Genomic DNA, 7,041 nt, shown 5'->3' with positions numbered 1-7,041 from the left:
CTGAATTATACCACATACATGACAATGGTTCCTTCTTTTCCACTTTATGTTCCGGTCATGAATCCCAAATTTTGTAATATCAGCGCTTTTGCCTTCAAGAAACAAAAAAGTATGTATATAATATGTGCATATGAAATAAATTATAGAAAATGTGGGAAATTATTAAATCTTAAAATTTAGAAAGTAAATACAAGTTATATATAGTCATGTGAGAATGTAACAATCTCAATTATTGGGGACATTTGAATAGCTCAAGTGATAATGGAGAGTTTTTTCCTAATCACTTGTAATTACTTGTTTGAGAACAGAGAGAGAGAGAAAGAGAGAGCATGCCTTCTGCTGGCTTATTCACTAAATGTCCATAACAGTTTGGGCTGAAGCAGGTTGAAGTAAAAAACCAGGAACTTCATTGGAGTCTCTTCTGTCAGAGGCAGGAATCCAATCACTTGAGCCATCACTATCACTTACAACTGTCTGTGCTTACAGAAACCTGAAGTCACAGGCTGGAGCCAGAGACCGGGACATTCTGATTGGAATGTGGACACCCAGGCAACACATGTGATGTGTTACACTTTTAGAAATAATGTAAATTCCCCTCAGTCACTCCCAGTGCAAACAAAACATATTTTATCATGAAAGTCAAGGGGAAGGAATTAAGTGGATGTACAGAGGCAGGCAGGCAGCATGGCAGACATAGAGACGCGAGTGTGCAAGACTGATGGCTGCAGCAGTGAAACCAAGCTCCAGTGTCCCACCTGCAGTTAACTGGGTATCCAGGGCTTGTACTTCTGTGTTCACAGGAATGTTTTAAAGGAAGCTGAGTTACTCACAAGTTGCTGCATAGGAAAGCAAATGATGAAAAGGCAAAAGGAGAAATGTTTTACTGGTCTATTCAGAGTGATATTCACACTGACCCATGGGCAGGTTACCGATGTACTGGTAAACTCAGAGCACATTATCCACTGACGCCCAGGCCAGTGCCAAATTATATTCAGAGGCCAGATTGTGTTGATCATCCACTAGGTATGTCTGAATGTGAACAGGCTCTTAAAGGGATGTGACTTTGTGTAGGCTTGCTAGAGAAGCTTTGGACATTATTGCAAAGACGATCAAAGCAGGTGTCACTATAGGAAACAGCTGCACACTTAGCCTGTGTTGCAAAAAATTGCCATGCTTCTCCCCTGACTCATCATAACTTTCCACAGTTTTGGTATATCAATGTAGTGAATGACATCACTGCCATGGGATTCCAGACAGATGGCTCTTGCAAGAAGGTGATACCGTTAATCTGGACATCATTTCCAGAGGGGCCTGAAAGAGATTTTTTTTGTGTGTGTGGTGTGGATAAGGGAGCATGCAGACTTGTTCAGACCACGTATGAGTATCTACTGCAAGCCATCGACACAGTGAAAACTGGTGTTCAATACAGAGAACAAGGAACCATTATTCAGCAACATACCCAAGCAATGGGTTTTCTGTTGTGTACAGGTACTGTGGGCATAGGATCCACAAGCTCTCCCATACAGCCCTCCCATGTTCCTCATTACACCAAAAATAAAGCAGTTGGAATGATGAAGTCGGGACACGTATTTACAGTTGAGCCAATGAGTTGAGAGGGTGAATGGTAGGATGAAATTTGGCCAGACGATTGGATCGCAATGATGAGAGGAGGGAAGTGGCCTGCTCAGTTGGAGCACGCACAGCTGGTCACGGACACCGTCTGTGAGATGCTCACATGACTCCTGAACAATACGCGACCTCACTTGATGTCCCAATTTTAGCTTCGTTCTTTAAGCTCTTTTACTTAAACCTGTCTCTAGTTGCTTGAATCACTGCTGTAAACCAGCCATCAGGAGCCAGCTGCTTTCCAGGTGATTGTTGAAGATGCAAATCCTTGAAACTTTAGTCATGTCTGTTCAGACGTTTTTATATTATGCATATATGGAAATATATGCAGATACATTTTACTTCCACAGGCATGATGATGGAACACTCTGTGACCTGGAGCTGGTGCTGATTTCGCTTACTCAGGGTTACCTGTTATCATCAGAGGGACCCTAGCTTGCAGTGACCTAATTCCTACTTTGAGAACTACCCTCTCCTCTTGCATGCTCACTCTGCATGCAGATTGTGCATTAGGAAGCATTCACCCAACGTGATCTTCTCACCAGTGCAGGGTGTATGTGTGTAAATGAATGTGGGAAAAATCACTTTGGAAAAAAGTGTGTCAGGCAGAAACAGCCGTGCTCCAAATCGGGGTTGGCTGCTGCACAATGAGAGGATTTAGTGACAGACTGCAATGTCATATTTATTCAATTAAAATGGGAGGAAAGAAACCCTTTTCCTTTCCCTATTTTATCTCAAGGGTATATTGTGGAGATGTCAAAGGGAGAGTAGAGATTGCATTGCGGAGAGAGTGCTCTGACATCTTGCAGCCGTGAGCACAATGAGTCAGCTAGCCATTGGATTCTAACAATCAGGAAGTTGGGTAAGGTGCAAGAAACAGGCCTGAATATTGCAAACTTTCAGTGGGGATGCAATGGTCTTTGGTGTAAAAACACACCTCACGTCTAGTCAGGTGTAAAAGGACACCAGTTGCCTGATAGGAGCCTCTTCCGAGTTTCCCACGCAGGTGCAGGGTCTCAAAGCCTTGGGCCGTCCTCGACTGCTTTCCCAAGCCACAGGCAGGGAGCTGGATGGGAAGCGGGGCTGCTGGGACTAGAATCGGCGCCTATATGGGATCCCGTGCTTGCAAGGTGAGGACCTTAACCACTTGCACCATCGCGCTGGGGCCCCCATCCTTTGTTTTTCGTAGGGCTGGTCACAATCAAAGCAGCTTGTATCTTCTTAGCCTAACTCCATGGACTGAGAACCTCAGCTCTTGCTGTGTTGCAAGTCTCACTTGCGGAGTATGAGGCTCTGTTTTGTAAACCAATGGAAGCATCCAGACCAACAGTAAGGAGACTAACTGTCCACAGAGTGCTGCGCAGCCGCACTTCAGCCTCCTGAGAATCATTGCTGCACCGTGTGTGGTAACAGAAGATTCATCTGTTTTCATCTTTATGGACTGTTATACTGATTGCTTTTTTTAATCTCTGAGTGTTAATTTTATTTCATTTGTTATGTGGAGTTTCCGATCCTCTCTCTTGTTTGTCCCCACAACTGAGGGTAGTTTTCTAATTAGTCAGCCATAATTTTCATTGAAAAAGGTGTTTTTGGTGTTGTGGATTTAGATTGACTTGGTTCTCATCCTGGCCCACGGGGTAATCCATCATCGACAGATCCCAGAGCATTCCTGTCTTTAAGGGCAAAGATAGAATTGAAAGTGAGTTATGATGGCAGTTGATATTATTGAAGGGACACACCTTGAGTCCTTATGTTCATGGAGATAATATATTTTCCTTTCCTTATAGCAATGCTTGGCAGGTAGTGAGAGCTGGCTAAAGTACCATAAATAGAGAGATACCTATGTCTAGGGCAAGATTTAGAAACATTCCAGGGCTTACTTGTTATTCTGTAACTTAAATAAGAGATCTCTGAAGCAATTAATCCAGTTGTTTGGGAAATGAGTGATTTTCAGTGTATTTTGTGGGAGCTCAAAACAATCCATTCTGAGAAGTGAAATATGGGCTTTGCTTATTATTGCTGAAGTGGGGAACTCCAAAGAGAATAAGGAGCAATCCAGTGAAAACTTAAAATTGCCCTTATTACATATAAACATATGATCTAAGTTTATTATTTTATTATCTTTAAGAAGATTTAGAAATTTTACGTATGCAAAGAAAATAGATTTCATCTATTGCTTATGCATAGTCTTTTTTTTAAAGATTTATTTTTATTATTATTATTTTTTTTATTGGAAAGGCGGATATACAGAGAGGAGAGACAGAGAGGAAGATCTTCCGTCCGATGATTCACTCCCCAAGTGAGCACAACGGGCCGATACTATGCCAATCCGAAGCCAGGAGCCTCTTCCTGGTCTCCCACGCAGGTGCAGGTTCCCAAAGTTTTGGGCTGTCCTCGACTGCTTTCCTGGGCCACAGGCAGGGAGCTAGAAGGGAAGTGGGGCTGCCGGGATTAGAACCGGCGCCCATATGGGATGCCGGGCGTGCAAGGCGAGGACCTTTAACCACTTGCGCCACCGCGCCGGGCCCTATGCATAGTCTTTTTATAAAAAATATTTTATTGAAAAGTCAGATAAATCTACAAAGATAAGGAAAGACAGAGAGACAGAGCTTTGGCCTGCTGGTTCACATATCGTCACAATGGCCTGAGCTGAGCCGATCTGAAGCCAGGAGCCAGGAGTTCTGCTGGGTCTCCCACAAGGCTGCAGGGACCCAAGGATTTGCCCCATCCTCTGCCGTTTTCCCAGTCTACAGGCAAGGACCTGGAACGGAAGTAGAGTAACCATAAAGTGAACCAGTACCCTTATGAGATCCCAGCACTTGCAAGGTGAGGACCTTATTGTCTTAAGCAGAATTATTTCAGCAATGACTTCAATGTATTAAACTGACAGCAAAGAAAAAGCAATAATTATCTATGAGAAAATCTACTGGCTAGATGCCTAATTCTGAGATGAGTATCTGAAATTTGCTAACCTTGCGGACACCTGGGCTGTGGTCGTTATCAGGAACATGATAAAGAAGCTCACAGCAGCATCCTACATCCATCCTCTGTATTGGTGGTCAGTGCCATTGAAACAGTCTGTGACGTCCCAGTGCTGTTCACTCAGGGGTGTCTTCCAGGAATCTAGCCAAATGAACTACTATGCCACGTGTTGTCTGACCTTGGAAACCAACCAGCTATCAGATGGAACATTACGGGTGCTCAGATACAGACAGAAATACAGAAATATATGATGATAACTTTGGCTTTAAGGATCAGTGTTTATAATCAGTGTTTATGAATTCCTGACATGATAAACAAATGTTAGAGTAGGGCACAGTAAGTGGCATCTCACTTGCTAATAAACCTTCTTCCTTTTATGATGGGTAGGGATTATGAAATACTTAATACGCTGTTATTGATTCTATATTTCCAAGCAAAATACAAAGCCTTGCAACAGACCCCTGCTACAGAAAAACAACAGTAAGCATTGTGTTCATATTTTGATGAGGAAATAATTTACCATCAAATGTAAGCATTAAGAGGAAACTTGAAGAACACTGAGATCTGTGAATCTAGCTATGGGAAAGAAGAATCGAGGAGTGTGAGTTTATTTGCGATTGTGTTTCGAGCAGGTAGTGACTTCCTCACTCTCTTGCAAGGACTCAGTTTCTGTCCTCCTATTGTAACTTCTCTGTGTCAGACATGCTAGTTCCCTCCTTGGCCTGTAAGGATGCCACCATAGTCTGCATGTCGTACCAACTTACTGAGTTTCCTTTTCATTCTCTTTTAGTGGATTTTCTTCATTCACCACCTCCTCAGATTATTTGCTGAATGTCCAAGGGCTAAACCTTTGAACCTATTGTTTTTTTAAATCTGTTTATTTTTGTTGGAAATGCAGATTTATAGCAAGAAGGAGAGCCAGAGATAGAGTGACAGAGGAATCTTCCATTTGCTAGTTCACTTCCCAAATGCCCCCAATGGCAGGAACTGAGCCAATCCAAAGCCAGGAGCCAGGAGCTTCTTCTGGGTCTCCCATGTAGATGCAGGGTTCAAAGCTGTAAAAAGTGATTGCTTTCCTAGACCGTAAATAGAGAGTTACATCAGAAGTGGAGCAGCCATTACACAATCTCACAGCAATAGGGGATACTGGCTTTTGCATATACAGGATTAGCCATTTGAGCCATTCATCCAACCACCAATCCCTAGATCACTTACGTATTTTTGAAATCTGTACCCATTGGCTAGATGATATTACTCCATCAAATAGATCTAACAAAATCAGCAACATAATGAAAGCTCCAATTTTTTTTTGCTTTTCTCTGATATTTCCCAATGAAACTCAAGATTTATGTGTCCAGTGATTATTTTTTTGTACTCTCAGTTAATATCCAGCTATATTAGTGACACTAAGCCTGTTTACAACAGCACGCCTGTTTGTTGATCACTTTTTTTTTTTTTGCTGGGGAGTGGAAATGCTGTTCTTCCAGTTTCCCCTTCTTGGAGGTGCTTGGGAGAGCTGTCCTGGTCCCCAATATTGTCTTCATACTCATGCTCATCCATCAGTGTGGATGAGAATTTTAGCCACTAGACTATCACACCGGGCCCTCCACTTCTATTCCTTCATAACTTCTTGGTTTCAGGATCTTTGTTACAACAGCAGATAGAAAAAGAAAATTGGTAAACTCTACTTCACTGCCTGGAGTTTTGGAGCTACACTCAAGGCCATATACCCAAAAGCGTCCCAAGCTCTTGTTCTCATGGTTTCAGGTTTTCAACTTCCGACAGGGGTGCACACAAGGTGCCTGTGTTTGCAGGTCTTTGAGCTGAGCCAAACCTAGTAGAACTAATCTTTGAAAGGTAGTTGTAAAGTTTTAAAAAATGGTGTTCTAAAAAATATACCAAATAATCAGATTTAATTAGATTCAGGTATAGGAAAATGAAATTAGCTATCCAGTATTGTTGAATAGCAAGTTATGCCATTGCCTGCTATGATAGCAATTCATACAAGTACTTGTCTGCATCCCGGCGGCCTCACTTCCATCCCAGCTCCCTGTTAATGCAATCAGGACAAACAACCTAATTTGGCTCAAGCACTTGAGCCCTTGTTACCTGCATGGGAGACCTAGAGTGAGATGCAGACGGCTGCATTTCGTTTGGTCCAGCCCTAGCTCTTGCTCACATTTGGGGAGTAAAGAAGAGAATTGAGGAACCATCCCCTCTCTCTATCTGCTTTTCAGATAAATACATAAATCCTTAAAAAAACAAAATGAAAGCTGGAGATTTGGTTAAGCTGCCCCCAGCAATGCCAGCCTGCAGTGTGGTAGCCAGTTCACAGCCTAGTTGCTTCATTTCTGATCCAGCTCCCTGCTAATGCTCCAAGGAAAACAGAAGAGGATGGACAAGTCCTCAGGCCCCTGCATCCATGTGGACACA

General features: G+C 42.7%; 1 pseudogene; it reads left to right on the top strand.

Annotated features, from left to right (window-relative positions):
* Nucleotides 1–684: 684 nt before the first annotated feature.
* Nucleotides 685–1,781, top strand: LOC121145903 (annotated as a pseudogene).
* The last annotated feature ends 5,260 nt before the right edge of the window (nucleotides 1,782–7,041 follow it).

The sequence above is a fragment of the Ochotona curzoniae genome, unplaced genomic scaffold (assembly GCF_017591425.1).
Source record: "Ochotona curzoniae isolate NIBS_2020 unplaced genomic scaffold, NIBS_Ocur_1.0 scaffold_3835, whole genome shotgun sequence".
Taxonomy (NCBI): Eukaryota; Metazoa; Chordata; class Mammalia; order Lagomorpha; family Ochotonidae; genus Ochotona; species Ochotona curzoniae.
The sequence above is the reverse complement of the archived record's forward strand: the minus strand, read 5'-3'. Positions and strand labels throughout refer to the sequence as shown.